This window comes from Notolepis coatsorum (genome assembly GCF_963971535.1).
Source record: "Notolepis coatsorum genome assembly, chromosome: 13".
Classification (NCBI taxonomy): domain Eukaryota; kingdom Metazoa; phylum Chordata; class Actinopteri; order Aulopiformes; family Paralepididae; genus Notolepis; species Notolepis coatsorum.
This window is the reverse complement of record NC_140177.1, coordinates 23,175,119-23,195,632: the sequence shown is the minus strand read 5'-3', so window position 1 is coordinate 23,195,632 and position 20,514 is coordinate 23,175,119. Positions and strand designations below refer to the sequence as shown.

The 20,514-nt window shown below is 42.4% G+C and overlaps 1 protein-coding gene across 3 annotated transcripts in view; it reads left to right on the top strand.

Moving 5' to 3' along the window:
• The window catches only part of LOC311239522 (rho guanine nucleotide exchange factor 18-like), a 123,239-nt gene that overhangs the window by 61,555 nt on the left and 41,170 nt on the right, over window positions 1–20,514 (top strand). For 2 of the 3 annotated variants that reach the window (XM_084327842.1, XM_084327841.1), the window contains exon 2: window positions 10,652–10,713. The gene's annotated coding sequence lies outside the window, so the exon portion shown is untranslated. Of the gene's footprint in view, window positions 1–1,098; window positions 1,134–10,651; window positions 10,714–20,514 lie in introns of those variants that run through there. The other variant, XM_084327843.1, reaches the window with a different exon arrangement.

Genomic DNA, 20,514 nt, shown 5'->3' with positions numbered 1-20,514 from the left:
AATAAAGTTGTCTGAATCTGATGACAAAAGTGCTTGCTTTCAAAATAATGTTTATTTAAGAAAAAACTGAAAATCATGTATTTTTTTTTTAATACAGAAAAGGATCACTAAAGTGCTATCTGTTGCAGCTGCACTGTTCTCCATAAAAATAGCATATTTGGATAAGTTTGACAATTTCTCAAAAACAGAAAATCATGTATTTATTTTAAATACAGAAAAGGATCACCAAGTTACCATTTCTCAAAAAATATAAATAAATACAGAAAATAAGCACTCGTTCACTCAGTGGACATTTCTAGCTCAATGCGAGGTCCGCTGCTGCTGGCTAATAATACGGTCAATACGTGGGGAGATCTTTGACAAGGCAACACGCATGTCATCATCAAGGCTCAACTTGGCCCTATATTTTGTTTTCAGAGCTGTCATGGATGAAAAGCCAGCTTCACACAGATATGTGGGGCTGAATGGTATCAACACCTTAACTGCAGCATCATGAGATACTTGGTACTCAGCACCACACTCTGAAACTAGCTCTCCAGGTGGTATCAGATGAGATTTCAATGAGTTCTTCCAAGAGTTTGGATGGAGATGTGTCAGGAAGCTTTGTCTCAATGTTGTCTGTAAAGTCTTTTTTTATCCAGAGTGACTTAATGATTTTCAGATTTTTAGAAATGGTCAAACTTATCCAAATATGGTATTTTCATGGAAAACAGTGCAGCTGCATCAGATAGCACTTTAGGGATAATTTTCTGTAATCCAAAAAATAATTTGGATTCACTATAAAGTGCCTGTTCACTATAAAGTGCCACGTTTTGATATATTGAGCTTTAAACTTTAAGTACATTTTTTGGAACACGCAACCTAAAACACCTTCCTCTCCCAAACCGTTCCTGCAATTGTTTTATGTTGCATGATGATCATGGATACATTTATTATGTACCATACACGTTTTGTGTGCTCTGCCCAGGCATCCGCTGTGCGGATGTGGCGTTTGCGGAGAGCCTCCTCCCTTGCCGTCAGTGTCTCACGCCAGGTCTCGTGTGGTCTGTACTTCCCAGGTACAACCGGGATGAAGTCACGTATCGGGCGGCCGAAGACACACATTGCCGGAGATATTTTCGTGTCAGGGTCAGGTGTGTTACGATATTGCAGGATCGCTCTCTGCACAGCATCTGTGTCAAGCTCCCCCTTTGGGCCGGTGTTGTCAGTGATAAGGCGTTTCATTGTCTTTACCCCAATCTCAACAAGTTCATGTTTTCCTGCCTATTTGTTTGGTGGAAACTTGGTCACGAAGTAAAAAGTAAAAAAAAAAAAAAAAAGTAGTGCCGATGTAGCTAGCTATTTTTGCCATGTTCTTGTAGTGTAGCTTGCTACATTTCTCTGGGGATAGCTTCCATTGTAGTTGAGCTATATTTAATCGAGAGTAACTTGTAGTGTAGCTTGCTACATTTTCCAAGTAGCTTGCCCATCACTGGTGAGTGGATGGTGAGTGGGTGGATGAGTGAGTAGATGAGTGAGTGAGTGAGTGGATGGTGAGTGAGTGGATGAATGAGTGAGTGGATGAATGAGTGAGTGGATGAGTGAGTGAGTGGATGAATGAATGAGTGAGTGAGTGGATGAGTGACCACAGGTTTCCATGCTGCGTAGCTCAGGGTGGTGGTCCTGCTGCACGCTGTGAGAAAGATGAGCTAAAACAGTGAATGATTCTCACTGTGATGTTTAGCCCTTGATGTTCAGTCTGGAACAGCTGCTCACTCAACATCCTCATTTCAAAGGAGGTGTAAGTCAAAGTAGGGCTGGGCGATATGGCCTAAATATGATATCACGATATTTTCTGACCTTTCGGCGATACACGATACACATCACGATGTTTTTCTTTTTTCCCCCAAACAATTCATTATGAGGCTTACCAAGACAGTATTTGAGTTTGCAAGCTAACATTAAAGACAAAATAAAATACCCATGCATTTAGCATTTTTATATTGTATATTAGATTTAGATTATTGGATTATTAGATTATATATTGCATATATTAGCAATGAGATATTATATGATTTAGATATGAAATATAATGAATTGAAAATGGGGGACCCTGATGTAAACTAGAGCTGCCGCGGTATTGCTGTTTTCCTTACCGCACAAATTTGCAAAATATTTCCTACCGCTGCGGTATTACCGCATGCACACAAAAAATAAAAAAATAAAAGTTTGAATGCATTTTTTTTTAGTAGTAGTCTACTCTTTATAGCATATAGCCTGCCTCTAGTCTAAATGTCTATCTTTAGAGGATGACTTTGCAGCATGAATATTGTTTGGGATTCGGCAAGCATTAGTTATTGAAAGTGAAACACGGATTCGAAGTTTACCCTCTGGTCGTGCGCAGTTCACTCGGTGTCGCGGGCAGGGCTGGTTACCCCCCCCCCCCGACCCTTTCTTATTATTATTATTACTATAAAGTTACTACTTTATAATAAAGGCATTCGTTTTGTGGCATTAACATTATATAGTTATACGTTCAATAACATCACTGAGCGTATTTACCGGACGATAGCAAGGCAAGCAATACTCTATTCATATCTCAGTTCCTTTCTTTGCTCAGAGCGTGCTGAGCTGTCCCATTCTGCGGTCTGTTAATAAAGTTTTCAATCAGACAAGTGTATAGAACGAAGGGCTTTTATTATAACATTCGTTGCAGACAGTAAAATCATTATGTCTCGTTTAGTACTCCTGAAGAGCGATGGTATTCCACTCCGGCGGAGAGTTAAAGCTAACGTTATTAGCCGTGTTGTGATGATCTGACATTCAGGACGTAAAAAACGTGTGACGCGTCTCTCCTCTGACCAATCAGTGGTCTGCAATGTTTCACGTGACTTTTCTGGTACCCAATAGGGTCGCTTGGAACCTCGATAGAGAAGTAGGGTATATCTGCAGAGCCGCAAGCCCAACGAGAGGAGGATAATTTATTATTATTATTATAAAAAACAGCGGTGACGCGGTATTCAGCCTACTCTGCGGTGGCCGTGATGTAACAGCGATACCGCGGTAATGCGGTAATCGCGGCAGCTCTAATGTAAACAAGACTAAAGTATTTCTCTGGTCTGCATCCCCTTAACAATTGTATGTATTGAGCTGTACTGTACCCATTCTGCAATCTGTTAATAAAGTTTTCATTCATTCAGACGGCAAACAGAATAATTTTGATTGACAGTCGAGTCTGCCAATTACGTCACACCGCTTGCACCCGCCCTGCTGTTCTTGGCACCAATCGGCAAGCGCGTATTCATGTTTTACTTCCGCTTTTGTCCGCCATTGATTTTGACGAGAGCTCAATAACAATATCAACAACGTTAGCTCCCCGCTGCCGACGTTTAGCTTTTAGCTCCGCAGGATGACTAAACGAGGCATAATGATTTTACTGCAACGAATGTTATAATAAAAGCCTTTCCATACATCTGTCTGATTGAAAACTTTATTAACAGATGTGAATGGGCACAACTTACTCAGCACAGGCTGAGATATGAACCGAGTAATGCTTGCTATCTATCTAGGTTGCTATGTTCGGGTAAATACGCTGATGTTATTGAACGTGTAACTATATAACGTTAATGCCACAACGAATGCATTTATTAATCATAAGTAGTAACTTTGATGCAGTAGTGTGTGTGTGTGGGGCGGCGTTGTTCAAAAGTTTGAGCGCGTGGACCAGATTGACGCGACACAATCCTCTTGGGCAAAACATCACGATATCCACGATACGTTTAAAAAGTGTATCGTTAATGAACTGTACCCGATATTTATATAATATCGTCATATCGTCCAGCCCTAAGTCAAAGGGTTTATGCAGGTCTTATCAGCAGGGCAACACCCCACCCACGGATATATGGATCACACTTCACAGTAGAGAATGAGAGAATTCTCTATAAATAAAAGGAGAATATTAGTCATAATTTCGGAAACGTTTGAGAATGTCAATTGAAGATCTCAGTTTGTATCACACTCCCCATATGACCCATGACCCTAGGGGTGGGGGGGAAATCGATACGTAGTAGTATCGCGATACTTTGCGTGGCGATACTGTATCGATACAGGGACGCCAAGTAACCATATTTAATTATTCATAAAAAATTTTAAATCAATTTTTTTTTTATTTGATTTGATTTGAATACCTGTAATAGTACAGTAGTCCAGCGGTTCTCAACAGGGGTTCCCCGGCACACAGGGGTTCCGCGGAGAGCTGCCAGGGGTTCCGCGAGATGCCTGGCAATGTTCTTTAAAAATATAGAATGACAACAGTCTTATTTTGAAAATCCTATAGCGGGTCTCATTTCTGCCCACGCGCAGCTCCAGCTAAATAACTAGGCTCCGAAAGCTAGCAACATTTAGGTCATTATGATACTCTTTTTTTTTTTTTTTTAACAATATATTTATTGGGTTTTAGTTTGCAAATTACAACATGTATATCAGCAGAGCAGTATTCAGCAAACATTTTCACCCCGTTCTCCCTCCCCTAACCCCACCCCACAAAATAATAATTAACTTCAAAAACAGGTTCACATAGGAAGGATACAGATTTAAATAAAAAATAAACATAAATAAATAATAATACAACCAAAATGTTTTACACATTAAGTAAAGGGTGTTTCTTGTCGTTTTTACACAATGATAAGAGTTGTCCCACAGTACTCCCCCTAATCCCGTTCTTGTTGAAGCAAGTTCCCAACATTCGTATTATGCTTTAAGAAGTACACAAATGGTCCCCAGGCATTATCAAAAATGTTTTGTTTACGTCTAACAATATACACCATCTTTTCCATTGACATATTTGAAGCCATTTCTTTAATCCACATACCAATTCTTGGTCCATCAACATTTTTCCAATTAAGAGCTATTACACGTTTTGCTTGTAATATGCACATATCTATAAATCTAAACTCTTTGCGTTGTAGATGTGGGGTGGTAGGATATAAACCAAGAATAAAAAGCTTGGGATTCAATGGCAACTTCTTTGATAAGATTTGATCGATCAGATCAATAACATCTTGCCAGAAGGTTTTCACTTTCACACATTCCCATATGCAGTGGAACAGTGTCCCCCTTTCCTCACTACACTTAATACAAGTATCTGGAATATTATCATTAAACTTATGCAATTTAACAGGAGTTATATATGTACGCATCAGCCATTTATATTGTATAAGTTTTAGGTTGCTACTGACTGTCTGACTCTGTGCCTCTTTACATGCCACGCTCCATTCTTCTAAAGATATTTCCTCCTCTATGTCTTCGTTCCATTGATTCAGTTTTGATTCAGATGATTCATCTGAACCAGATACAAATAAGTCGTATAGCATTGAAATTATACCTTTACCATAACAGTGTCTAGTGACTGCTACCTCTAAGATGGAAATGTTCGGTATATCCAATGAATGGTTCTGAGATGATATAAAACTCCTTAGCTGAAGATATTTAAAAAAGTGATGTTTCGGAATATCATATTTTGTAGATATTTCCGCAAAGGACATGAATACTTCATCCTCCTCCCTGTATACGTCTTGCACTTTCCTTAACCCCTTTTCAGCCCATACTTTAAATCCACTATCGTTTTGCCCTGATTTAAAATTGGCATTGCCCCAAATAGGACTGAACCTGGATCGGGACGAATTTATATTCAAATATTTGAGTGCGTCAAACCACACATCTATCATGTTTAAAATAATGGGGTTGTCTGTATTTTTCTTCAGATATTTACGGTCTCCAGAATACAAATACAGGTGCAAGGGTAAGCTCGGTTTAACAGAGCAGGATTCTGAATGGATCCAAGCAGGGGGATTCTCCGATGAGAAGTAAAACATGATCGTTTGCAGTTGTGCTGCCCAGTAATACCATTGGATATTTGGGCATTTCAGGCCTCCTCGGTCATATGGTAGGTAAAGTAGAGATAGACGTAATCTGGGGCGTTTATTTTGCCATATACATTATGATACTCTTATTTTGAAACTCTGTGGTGTCGTGACTCATATCCGCTCTACAGCACACAGCCAATAAGGATGCATCTCAACACAGCAGGCTGAGCAGTGAGCTTAGCGTCTCTCAGCTCAGCAGTAGTAGCGTACTCTGGATCTGGAACGCGGACATTGAAACACAGCAAGGATAGTGTTTTTGCGACCCAAAACAAATCCCTGCTGTTTTATTCCGCAACGGGTCAAATGCATATAAAATGCTTTGCAATCCTTGCCATTCCTTTGTGGCCACGTTGTGTTTAAGACCGGAATTAATGTCCCTTTAGCATAAGCTAACAACAAGCCCTGTTCAGAGCGACAGAGAACAGCAGGGTGGGGACTTGGAAGGAGGACTGGGAAGGAGGGGGGGGGGGGGCATTCTCCCTCTGTGTGTGCGTTTGAAAATATATGATGAAGTCAGACTACTATATTATATTGATAGTAAATGTACTGAGGGTGGACAGACAGATTATGTTGATATTTAAACATAAAAAATACAATACATAATAAATGTATCCATGATCATCATGCAACATAAAACAATTGCAGGAACGGTTTGGGAGAGGAAGGTGTTTTAGGTTGCGTGTTCCAAAAAATGTACTTAAAGTTTAAAGCTCAATATATCAAAACGTGGCACTTTATAGTGAACAGGCACTTTATAGTGAATCCAAATTATTTTTTGGATTACAGAAAATTATCCCTAAAGTGCTATCTGATGCAGCTGCACTGTTTTCCATGAAAATACCATATTTGGATAAGTTTGACCATTTCTAAAAATCTGAAAATCATTAAGTCACTCTGGATAAAAAAAGACTTTACAGACAACATTGAGACAAAGCTTCCTGACACATCTCCATCCAAACTCTTGGAAGAACTCATTGAAATCTCATCTGATACCACCTGGAGAGCTAGTTTCAGAGTGTGGTGCTGAGTACCAAGTATCTCATGATGCTGCAGTTAAGGTGTTGATACCATTCAGCCCCACATATCTGTGTGAAGCTGGCTTTTCATCCATGACAGCTCTGAAAACAAAATATAGGGCCAAGTTGAGCCTTGATGATGACATGCGTGTTGCCTTGTCAAAGATCTCCCCACGTATTGACCGTATTATTAGCCAGCAGCAGCGGACCTCGCATTGAGCTAGAAATGTCCACTGAGTGAACGAGTGCTTATTTTCTGTATTTATTTATATTTTTTGAGAAATGGTAACTTGGTGATCCTTTTCTGTATTTAAAATAAATACATGATTTTCTGTTTTTGAGAAATTGTCAAACTTATCCAAATATGCTATTTTTATGGAGAACAGTGCAGCTGCAACAGATAGCACTTTAGTGATCCTTTTCTGTATTAAAAAAAAAATACATGATTTTCAGTTTTTTCTTAAATAAACATTATTTTGAAAGCAAGCACTTTTGTCATCAGATTCAGACAACTTTATTGATCCCGCGTGGGGCAATTCATATTTGCAGATTCACCAACAAGCAACAAAGACAAACAAACAACAAAACATCTCAACGACAGCACGGCAAATAAATAATCATTGTATCATCATTGTAGCAAAAAAGACAGGACCGAAAAAGTCTTTATCGTATGTAGGGGTGCCCTGGAATATTTTATTGAACACAGGGGTGCCTTGGCAGCAGAAAGGTTGAGAACCCCTGCAGTAGTCCACACACACAAGTGCATTCAGTTAAGTTGGAATATGACTAATACAAACAGTTCAGTTTGTCAGGTACATGCAACACAGTGTTGACATCTGTCTGCTTGAGAAAATACCATGTTCTGCAATATAAATTATTGAAGTGAGATGAACAGACTAAACTTTTTTTTATTAGATAAAACATGTTGACAAAGTTTTACTTTGCAGTTGAAAAAAGGTAATAAATTAAATTTAAAATGTTTAAATAAAAAAGAAAATCGCAATACTCAGCGTATCGCGATATATTTAGTATCGCGATACTATCGTATCGTGACGCAAGTATCGCGATAGTATCGTATCGTGAGGTCTCTGGCGATTCCCACCCCTACATGACCCCACAGTGAGTCCAGTTTGATTATTGGTTATATTTATATTGAACATGTGATTTCACAGATGATGTGATATACAGTCATATCTGGGAATTATGGTGATGTATCTCATTCCATATCATCCGTGCCTAGAGCCCTATTTCCCACTAGCCGTACTACTGATCCAGGTATGTTCACACAGCCGGACCTTGCCGTGATGATATTTATATATTTTTGTTTTTGTTTTGTTTTGTTCTTAGCTCTATTTTATTTAAATAAAATGTTTTAGAATACTACTCAGGGCTGTACGCTAAGCTTTTTCACTAGGGGCACAGGTGCCCCCAAATGAAAAATGTAGGGGCACATAATCTTTTTTAGGGGCACGTTTTTAAAATAACTTTTACCATTATAGTGCAAAAAGATATGTTCCTCCTGCCTCATTACTGTGGTCCTTTTATTTAACATATGATTTAAGTGCTTTTGTTTTCAGGTTTGTATCTTTTATAATGAACCAACTGAAGTATTCCCACAGCTGCAAACATTTCTTCTTTCATTGATAACAGTGTATTAACAGTGTTCATTAGGGATGGGTTAGGATCGATACTACTACTCTTATCGATTCGATACTGCTTAACGGTTCGGTACTTTATCGATACTTTTATCGGTTCTTTTTGATTATTTTGCAAGCAATTTTTTTTTATTAAGAACATAATCGACATTGCTTTATTATTCTTTTATATAACTATATTACTGCACATGGCTACTTTTTTTTATCAATTAATACAAGCAGTCAGATAAATTAACTATTTTGGGACTTTCTATTTTATTTAGAAAGTTCTTAAAACAGAATGTCCCACCCAATACCCAGCTGTTAAAAATGGTTCAATACTCCATTTTATTAGTAGAGATACTTTTAGAACAATAGCCTGATGATATATTTTCCATGAGTTGAGTGGATGCATGACCGGAGGGGGGGGGGGGGGGGGGGGTGCACGCTTTGCGTAGTGGGCGTGTCAACAGTGTCAGCTGAACAAGCACCAAACAAGGCATAGGGAAATAGTCAGACATCCCAGAATTATTTCATAATACAAAGTTTATGAATGGATATTTGGATTAAACCAAGTTGTATGCAGTGATGACCGGTCTTTCCCCACAGAACACAAGTTACTTAACGTTACATGGTGCATGCTTAGCTTGCTAACGATAGCAAGTGAGTAAGTAACAGCCCCGCTCCTCGGGCAGACAGAGGGAGACCAAGGGAGGAGAGATATAGAAAACGGCCAACAAGATTAGTTAAATTCCTCGAAAAAAAGGAGTGAAATATGAATGAAGGGGTTGAAATCAGTACTAGCAAGGGTGCCCCCAAATATTTTTTTCTACTAGCACAGGCTATTTTTAGGGGCAATATGCTACGCCCTCGTAGCACTGTACAGCCCTGACTACTGCTACCATGTATGTGTATATGTATTTCATAACACCAATTATTCACCTGTTCTATTCTCCATCCATCTATCATCCATTGCAACACTATTATCATTGACATCCAAGTTCGGGGATCCCCTTTGAACAGCCCATCGGAGATTTCTCTCCTCCTTGTGTGGTGGTTAAAAAAAAGAAGATATTTATGGCTAGTTTTTTAGTTCCGTATCTTCATTGGGGAAAGTCTGGTAGTGTCTCATATTTGGATTTTATGGTGGTTTTTGATCTATTGTGATGTTTCTTCTTGACTTGTACAAGAAGATTTGATTTATGAGTAGCTCTGGTCTTAGGTCTGGTAATGTGCCGTGTTGTCATGGTCTGTAATGTGCCGTGTTGTCATGGTCTGTAACGTGCCGTGTTGTCATGGTCTGTAATGTGCCATGTTGTCATGGTCTGTAATGTGCCGTGTTGTCATGGTCTGTAACGTGCCGTGTTGTCATGGTCTGTAATGTGTCGTGTTGTCATGGTCTGTAATGTGCCATGTTGTCATGGTCTGTAACGTGGCGTGTTGTCATGGTCTGTAACGTGCCATGTTGTCATGGTCTGTAACGTGTCGTGTTGTCATGGTCTGTAACGTGTCGTGTTGTCATGGTCTGTAATGTGCCATGTTGTCATGGTCTGTAACGTGGCGTGTTGTCATGGTCTGTAACGTGGCGTGTTGTCATGGTCTGTAATGGTAATGTGCCGTGTTGTCATGGTCTGTAATGTGCCGTGTTGTCATGGTCTGTAATGTGCCATGTTGTCATGGTCTGTAATGGTAATGTGCCATGTTGTCATGGTCTGTAATGTGCCATGTTGTCATGGTCTGTAATGGTAATGTGGCATGTTGTCATGGTCTGTAATGGTAATGTGGCGTGTTGTCATGTTCTGTAATGGTAATGTGCCATGTTGTCATGGTCTGTAATGTGCCGTGTTGTCATGGTCTGTAATGGTAATGTGCCGTGTTGTCATGGTCTGTAATGTGCCATGTTGTCATGGTCTGTAATGGTAATGTGCCATGTTGTCATATGCAACGTCTGTCACGTGTCTTTGCTGTAGACCTGGTCTATCTTGAGCTGTGAAGTCAACACTCTGCCAAACCTGTTCGCTCCATGAGGCTGGATGGCGTTTGTTGGCGTTTCAGCAGCTGAAACTCAGTCTTCCTCTGGTCATCTCTCCCCATGCAGGTCCTTGACGTGTCGGAGCAGCGGTCAGACGGAGTAGCCAGGTTTCAGTAAAGGAACTGAAGGTAAGTCGTCCGTCCAACAGTGACCTGTCTTCATTAGGGATGCTTAGATATAGAGTTGTTCCGATACCGATACCAGTATCGGAAATGCCTCCGATACTGCCTAAAATGCTGGTATCGGTATCGACGAGTACCATCAAATTCTGCGCTCCGATACCATATGAGATATCCGGCTTCGACATGGGTGGTCACATTCTACGCAGCTCCCGGCTGAACCAACGCAACCAGCGTAACAGAACAACAACAAACTATTTTGTGCATTTTCTACTTTCCCTCCTGTGGATTATGGACTTGTACCTGAATTCACCACTTAAACAACAACTCCAGACAGAAGTGGAAAGTAGCGAAAACGCAAAACGGCAGTCCCATTGTGACTTCTATTTGTTAACGGGCTCGGAGAGGAAGCATCTAGCCTCTGGAACAGCGGCTGTTCACACACTACTTACAGCGAACCCGGAACGCAAGAGGTTACCCCCCGACAGGCAAGTTTGATAGAAAATCAATGATTCTATTATATTTGCTCCTGTCGGGTGACATTCACCAGAACCCGGGCCCCGTCATGACACGGAACCAGAGATGACCGTTAGGTCTGTTGACCCAGGACGCGGCGGCTAGCATCGCTAGCACAACAGGACAACTGCTACCTACACAGACGGCGGCGGCGGACGACACGATCAACGGCAACATTCCTCCACTATCACCTCTTCAAAATAACCCACGAGAGGCCACAGCGAGAAGGAATGAACTGGGGTTCACAATCGTGGCGCCCAGTACGTTGCGGGACCCAAACAGCGAGGCATCGCCCGATGGCCGGCGAGCTAGCCAGCGAGCTAACGTGGCTAACAGCAATGGAAATAGGACCCAGGAAGCTAACGTGGCTAACAACAATGGACATGATAGGACCCCATCGCCACCCGGTCAACCAGACACCACAGACGATCAACACCTTGAACTCGACGACATAAACCAAATAACGAACACAAATGGACTTCACATATTCCACCTTAACATTAACAGCCTGAGACCTAAACTGGCTGAAATCAGACAATTGTTTTTGAACGGTAAGGCAAACATATTGTGTTTAGAAACAAAACTAGATTAATCTACAGGATCCAGAGATTGAAATCGAAAACTATTCAATAGTCAGGAGGGATAGGAATCAGTATGGAGGTGGCGGTGTATATTCACAAAGATACCAAATTCATCAACCGTACTGACCTTAACCATGATGAAATTTAAACTGTTTGGATTGAAATCTTATTAGAAAGGGCGAAATCAGTACTAGTAGGCACAATCTATAGACCGCCAGAACAGAGTGGCTTCTATGACACACTTGATGGGTGTTTAGCTGGGGTGGAGGGTGTAGAAAATATTCTTATTGGGGACTGGAACACGGATATGCTACGTAAAGCAGCACCCGTCTTCAAGGCCTTCAGTAGGTTTTGTGATCTGCACGGTTTCAGCCAGCTAATCACCCAACCCACAAGGGTATGTGATTCAACACAAACCACCATTGACCTCATTCTGACCTCTGACAAGTCCATGATCTCCAACAAAGGGGTGATAGCATGCGGGTTAAGTGATCATTATATGATTTTCTGTACCCGCAAAAAGCTAAAACAAAAGGCCGGCTGTCACAAAACAGTCGCATCTAGGGACCTCAAAACCTACTCTAGAGAGGCCTTTAACCAAGAACTGGAGAGCATGGACTGGTCAGATGAGCTCAGTGGTACACAGGTTGAAGATGGGGTGGATTCAAAACCAAATTCACAACAATACTTAACAACATGGCACCCCTAAGAACCACCAGGGTTAAAAATCGCGCTGAGCCATGGATGCACACTGAAATACTGACCGCTATGAAAACCAGAGACAAAAAATGCTCTGAACTTCATAAAAGTCAGACAAAGCTTTCCAAAAGCTCAAACAGTGAACTCCAAGCCCACGTGGTTGAACAAAAAATTTAGAGAAACAAACTAAGAAATGACAAACACCATGATCAAAACCACACAAAAAAATGTCATCAATGACGAAACTGAGAAAAACTAAAACAAACCCGCAAACTTTGGAAATTACTCAACAACCAACTAGGCTGCAGCAAAAAACTAAACCAGATTTATAAACATAAAGACAGAAAACACGCTCATCACAGACAAACTGGATGTGGCCAAATACCTACACATATTCTTTACAAACATAGCCACAACACTGGTTAATAAACTACCCTCCCACTCAGGGCATTATGGGGTAGAACACATAGTAGCATACTACAAAAACCTAGGGGTCCGCAAAGACGACTTCAAACTGGAAATGGTAACAACAGATGAGGTACTCTGAGCGCCCTCCAACCTAACAAGGCCACTGGCCATGACAACATCTCCTCCAAATTCCTCAGACTCAGTAGCCGCCATCACCCCCACACATAATAAACCTCTCCATAAAACAGGGACACGTCCCCAAGGACTTCAAAATTGCGAGAGTGACCTCCTTGCACAAAAAGGGCAGCAAATTAGATTAGATTGTACCTGTTGCTGTTTCTATTCTTACCTCCATCTTGAAAGTCATGGAAAAAATAGTCTACGAACAGGTCGAAAAGTACCTAGCGGGAAAAACGCATGCCTTCTCTATTTGAACGACTACATCAAACAAGAGGTGGACGCGGGCAAATACTGCGGCATGGTCATGCTGGACCTACAAAAGGCCTTCGACACTGTCAATCACTCATTCTGATTGACAAGCTAAAAGCTATTGATTTCGATAGTTTATCAGTGAGCTGAATGCAATCCTACCTTGAGGGGAGAGAACAGATGGTGGAGGTAAACGGTACTCTATCCCCCCCCTCACAGTGAGCTGTGGTGTTCCACAAGGAAGCATACTAGGACCGCTACTGTTCCTAATTTATGCAAACGACATGTCGTCAGCTTGTGACTGCAACTTGTTCGTGGACGACTCAGCCCTGCTGGTCTCTGACGAGAACAAGTTACAGGTTGAAAAAACCCTCAGCTCAGAACTCGGTAGAATCTGCACCTGGCTCGCTGATAACAAACTATCATTACACCTGGGTAAAACAGAGTCCATTCTCTTCGGATCAAATAACAAACTCAGCAAGACCGACGGCTTCTCAGTTACAGTGGGTGACAATATTGTCACAAGGAAAGATGAAATTACATACCTAGGTTCCATCCTAGAGGCAAATCTTTCCTGTGACAAAATGTAATAAAAAAAGTCAACCAACGAACTCGATTCTTGTACCGGATCTCCTCTCTGGTAAACAAGAATACCCTGAAGACTCTGGCAGGAGCACTCATTCAAGGGTACTACGGCTATGCTTGCACCTCATGGTACCAAAGCACCTCAAAGGTGCTAAAAACAAGATTACAAACATCACAAAACAAACTGGTGATGACCTTGACTACTTGACCTTACTCCTAGAACCCACCTCACCCCTGCCCACTTTGACTACCTAGGATGGCTTAGAGTAGACGACAGAGTACAGCAACTTGCAATGGGCCTGGTCAAAATACTTCCCAAAGGTCAGTGAATACCACGACCACAACACCAGAGGGAGCTCAACAAATCATGTTAAACCCAGATTCGGCTCAAACAAGGGACTAAACACGTTTAGCAATTATGCCACATCAATGTGGAACGCCCTACCCATAGCTGTAAAGGAATGTTAATCCCTACCCACATTCAAAACCGCTCTTAAAGAGACATCAATGTGGAACGCCCTACCCAAAGCTGTAAAGGAATGTGAATCCCTACCCACATTCAAAACCGCTCTTAAAGAGCACCTACGGGAGGCTGCAATTCGAAACTGGCCACCGTAAATGTCCAAACCCCCCCACCCCCTCCTAATAGACAGTCTCCTCCCCACCGTATGTATATATTCTCTCCCCACCGTATGTATATTTCTCTCCCACCCACCCCCTCCTAATGTACAGTCTCCCCACCGTATGTATATCAAGTCAAGTCAAGAGTTTTATTTGTCATGCGGGTGGTCTTGCCCGCAACGATGTGCAATACAGTGGTACAACATATAATAGAATTCAATAAAAACAACATTGTGCAATAAACAGGTAACAGGTAACATGGTGTGACATCTCGGTATCTGTACATAGTTATTTACAGAGCATATAGGACATGCTAGGTAGCTTTGGTAGTGCAATACACTGTTACTGTTGTTATACTAATTTAAAGTGGCCTTTCCTTTTGGCCATAAGTGGGTGTGTGCGGCATGAGTGTGTGCCCGCTCATGTTAAAGTGTTAAAGTGGCTGCTAGTGTGTGAGCGTGCACAGCGTGCGTGTCGTGTGTGTGCTCATGTGTGCTTGTGTGTGGATAGTTCAGTGTTCTGTGGCACTCAATGTTCATTGTTCAAGGCTCTGGCCTGGGGGAAGAAGCTGAGCCTAAGCCTCTCTGTCCTAGTAGCTGGGGTTCGCAGGCGTCTGCCTGACCAGCAGCTGGAACAGGCTGTTATTGGGGTGGTGGGGGTCTTTCATTATTCTGCAGGCTCTGGATTTGCACCTCTTGTTGTATAGAACCTGCAGGGGAGGTAGTGCAATACCCGTAGGTATTGCCTTCTTGTCCTGTGCCGTGCTGTTTCCATACCAGGCAGTGATGTTTCCGGTCAAGATGCTCTCTACAGCTCCTGAGTAGAAGGACTGGAGTATCTTCCCCGATACTCTGAACTTCCTTAACTGTCTCAGGTGGTAGAGGCACTGCTTCGCCTTCTTTACTACTGTGTCTGTGTGTTGTCCATGTCAGATCCTCTGAGATGTGGACCCCCAGGTACTTAAAGCTGCTCACCCTGTCCACGGTAGCCCCGTTAATCATCAGTGGTGTGTGTGTCTCCTGCTGTCCTCTCCTATAATCCACAATCAGCTCCTTGGTTTTACCAATGTTCAGGAGCAGGCTGTTGTCCTGGCACCAGCGTTCCAGTACCTCAACCTCCTCCCGGTAGGCCTTCTCGTCGTTGTCCGAGATCAGCCCCACCACCACCGTGTCGTCTGCGAACTTCACTATGGAGTTGGAGCTGAACTTGGCCACACAGTCGTGTGTGTATAGTGAGTACAGCAGGGGGCTCAGAACACAGCCCTGGGGGGACCCGATGCTCAGGGTGATGGTGTTGGAGGTCTGACCCCCCACCCTGACCGCCTGGGGTCTTTCACTCAGAAAGTCCAGTACCCAGGCGCTCAGGGCGGAGCTCAGACCCAGCTCGATCAGCTTGTCCACCAGTCTGGTGGGGACTATGGTGTTGAACGCTGAGCTGTAGTCAATGAACAACAGTCTCACATAGCCCCCCTTCTGACGGTCCAGGTGAGAGAGGGTGCTGTGCAGTACTTGGGAGACGCATCGTCAGTAGGGATGGGTACCTTTCACATTTGAACCGGTACCGGTACCTGTGAATCGATACCAGTACCCAACGGTACCTTTTTTCGGTACTTTAGTCTCAAGAAATTTTATTTGCCTACCTCAGTCGTAAAAAAAAATATCCAAACTTCAAATAACTACAATTGTCATTGCTCCGACTGCTTTGTTGTTGAATCAAGTCAAATCCTAGGTAAGCATATATTGTGCGTGTGAACGTTGACATGAAAAGAAAAAAGTAAAAAAAAATTAATAATAATAAAAAAAAAATAATAATAATAAAAATTTTTTTTATTTTTTTTTCGGTTTCTCACTTGATTCGATACTCGGTAGTACCGACGTGTTTCGGTTCGGTACCTCAAAAGTACCGAATTCGGTACCCATCCCTAATCGTCAGTGGACCCGTTTGGCCTGTATGCAAATTGCATAGGGTCCATATCACTGGGGAGGGAGGCACAAATGTGATCCTTGACCAGCCTCTCGAAACATTTCATGGCCACAGAGGTGAGTGCCACCGGTCTGTAGTCATTGAGACCTGCTGGGGAGGGTTTCTTTGGTACCGGGATAATGGTAGACATCTTGAAGCAGGCAGGGACCACTGACTCCTTCAGGGATCGATTAAATATGGTGGTGAACACAGGGGCTAGCTGGTTAGCACAGGACTTGAGTATGCGTCCTGTTATTCCATCTGGGCCAGCCGCCTTCCTGGTGTTCACCTGCATACATGCTCTTCTCACACTGTGTACCGTCAATGAGAGAGCGTCCCCGCCCCCCCGCGGATGCCCCCCCCCCCCTCCACAACAGCCGGCGCACCAGTGACGTCACTAGCCGTTGGGCTAGCAGTGCCACTGTTTGCACCAAACCGCGCGTAGAAGGTGTTGAGATGGTCCGCAAGGGAGGCGTCGTCGCTCCCCATTGAGGGGGCGCTGACTTTGTAGTCAGTTATAGCCCTCAGTCCTTGCCATAAGCCTCTTGTGTCATTCTGTGCCATTTGTGCCTCCATCTTGTCGTCATACGTCCTCTTAGCAAGTTTAACAGCCTTGCGCAGAGTGTAGACTGTTGTCTTGTCCTCTTCTATGTTTCCTGACTCTCTGCCCAGGTTATAAGCAGTGGTGCGAGAGTTCAGGGCTGCTCTGATAGTACTGTCAGTGTCCACCCATGGTTTCTGGTTTGGGAACACCCTCGCCTTCTTTGTGGGGACAATACTATCAGCCAGCGTTGTTATGAATGACACCACATTCATATATTCTCTCCCACTGTATGTATATTTCTCTCCCACCCACCCACCCCCTCCTAATGTACAGTCTCCTCCCCATCATATATATATATATTCTCTGTTAGGATCTATGGGTAACGGTACTGTATATTTGCATATCATATATGTCACAAATGTAACCGTACTATATACCTGTATGTCATGTATGTCCCTATGCTATGCCATAAATGTCATGATGCCATGTATGTTGTGCATGTCATAAATGTCACTATGAATTGAAAATGGGGGACCCTGATGTAAACAAGACAAACGTCTTTCTCTGGTCTGCATCCCCTTAACAATTGTGTGTATTGAGCCGTACTGTATTGTACCCATTCTGCAATCTGTTAAATAAAGTTTTCATTCATGCCCCGATCACGTTTTTTGCCACCGATACCGATCACCGATCGCCTATGAGCCATATCGGCCGATACACTGCAGATACCGATCGTTTTTGGTTTTCTTATAGCAGCTGGCAGTATTATTGTAACTGAGGGGTACAATTCCCTGACTGTATTGATAAGTATGGTATCATTAAACCACTACCGCTTTATGTACTTTAACTACTGGCCATACAGTACACGATATCTAAATATGATGAACACTTTCCCACAATGAAATCGGGTCCACACAAAGGTAATAATCAAATATTTAATATATAGCAAAAGGTACATATAATAGTTACTATTACATTTATGATTTGAATGCACTTGTAAGGCAAATGAGTACTCGTAGGCAAATCAACACTGAATGTCCAATCTCTGGTTACGCAGGAAGCAAGTATACAACCTGGCTCTTAGGGAATTAAATCTATGGTACTCTTAATGATATAGCAGGATAATTCTGGAAGGGGTCCTCCCGGTTGTAGGCCGGTAGGGGGGGTAGGAGAGCCGTCGGCAGTAGCCCGTCTGGTCAACGATTTCTAGAGAGAATTCAAGTACAGAAGACAGTGCAGTAGAATCTTGATCCACAGATGAATACACCTTGGCTCTCTTGTAGGCTGTAGCTGTAGCTGTAGGTCCACAATGAAGAAGAAGCGAGGCGACCTCAGTCTGGTCTGAGCGCCGTCTCACCTTGACTCCTCTCGGGGTAAATCCAACACTCACCGGTGTTGGCGATTATCCGCTCCACAAATCAAAGTACCAAAGCAAATATATATTCCATGCCGCATAGGGCTCAGCAGTCGTCGGGTAGGTAATCCAATGTACAGGTCCACTCGGTCCTCACCTAGAACTCCTCGGATGAAAGCGCCACGTGTGGTCTGCCCAACCTGGTTAAGACTCTAGATAACACGAGGAAGCGATGGGGATGCTGCTCACTTTAGAACTCTAACCGCACGATGCACCATACATAATAGACTATTATTAACCTAATAGAAATACGTCGCACTCGACGGTACAGTGCCAAACTATGACAATTCAGTTATTAATTCGCACGAGGTCTCGATGCTATTCTAAGGCCAAACAGGCCATACTACACCGCACGCGGTATCGTGGGTGAGGCTTCACGTTCTGTTACTTAGTTGGGTAGAAGGGTAAAGGACTAAGGGATAAGAGGACTTCTACATTTACTTGCGCCATATTTATATGCACGGTGAACAAATAGTGCCACTCTCCTTTCGGTAGCCGTATTCCTGCGCAGAGCCGGGGCTAGTAGAGACATGTCTCGTCGGTACCATTGAACTTGGCTCCAAGGGGCTTGTCTCCTGGCGCCAGGTCCTTGTCCAATAAGAGAATGAACTATTATGGGCTATAGTAGGCTAAAGGGATATTCCGTGTATATGTACAAGGAATATACAAGGGATATCAAACGATATACAAATACTATTCAATATATATCCATAAATAAATATATATATTCGGTTTAATCTGATCCTTCACAACAATTATACTGTAGGTCTAACACAGGCATTCTCAAAGTCCGGTCTAAATTATCTAATCTAATCTTAGAAATTAAGTAAAGTGAATAGTACTTGGTGTTAAGCATAACCGTATCTAAGTTAATTTACTTCTGACCATTATAGTCGAAGTATTTTCCTATGAACTGAAACTTATATGTTCTCAGTGTTCAGTTACAGCTATGAAGCACGATAGCTAATTAGCCAACAGCTGCAAAAACGAATGATGTTAAAAGACATTGATATCAGGAGCTATCTGTAGCTACTGCTAGCCAGCTAGATAACGTTAGACCAGGGGTGTAAAAAGTACTCAGAAATTATACTTAAGTGAAAGTATGGGTACTGTCTCAAAATCTGACTCAAGTAAAAGTCAAAGTATCTGGCTAAAAAACACACTTGAGTAAAAGTAAAAAAGTCCTACTTTTAAATGTACTTAAGTACTAAAAAGTAAAAGTACATTTATTTTTAAAGGGATAGACCAGGGGTCTCAAACTCATTCCATTGTGGGCCAAGTTTTCATTTTAACTATACATTGCACCAGGTGAGTTAGTTGAAGAGGTGAGCCAATTAGTGAAATCATCAGCTGGTGTTTAGGCAAGGCTGGAATGAAACCAAGCATACACTCTGCCCACAATGGAATGTGTTCTGTGATAGACAATGCTGAAATGAAAGAACAGAGGACACTTTTTTTTGCATTAAAATTATTTAATGCACTTCTCCATTGAAGGTAAACTAACATGGACGGCATTCACATCACACCATGAATAATATCACAATATTAATATTAAAAACAGAATGGTGTATCCTGAGCATAGCATAATGCGGATTTTGTAAGTGAATGTCGTTTAAGGCACTGACCAAAACATTGAAAGTATGGGAGCCCTTCAGTCTTCTGCAGGCAAGTGCAGCAGAACGCCTTTCAAAGCTTTCAGTGTCGATCCAGTGAGCGGTTACCCCAATGAAACTTCTTCGTCGGGCTGTCCAGCAATCCATTCAACTTCACTCATAGCAGCAGTGACTTTCTCTTTCATGGTTTGAGCAGTTTTGCTGATCTTCGAGTGGACAGTGGGCCTCGTAATGACGTTAGTGCTTGGTCGCAAACCATTTATCAGGTTTTTGAATGATGGCAACTCAACAACACTATAAGGTTGGAGTCCTTGAACTATGTATTTTTTATGTAGATAGGGCCATGGATGTTCGCCTTGTCCGTCCACGCTGTCGCCGACCGTTTTGTCCTCTTCATCACTCATTGTGGCCATCTTCTATGGCTTGTCACTCTGACTG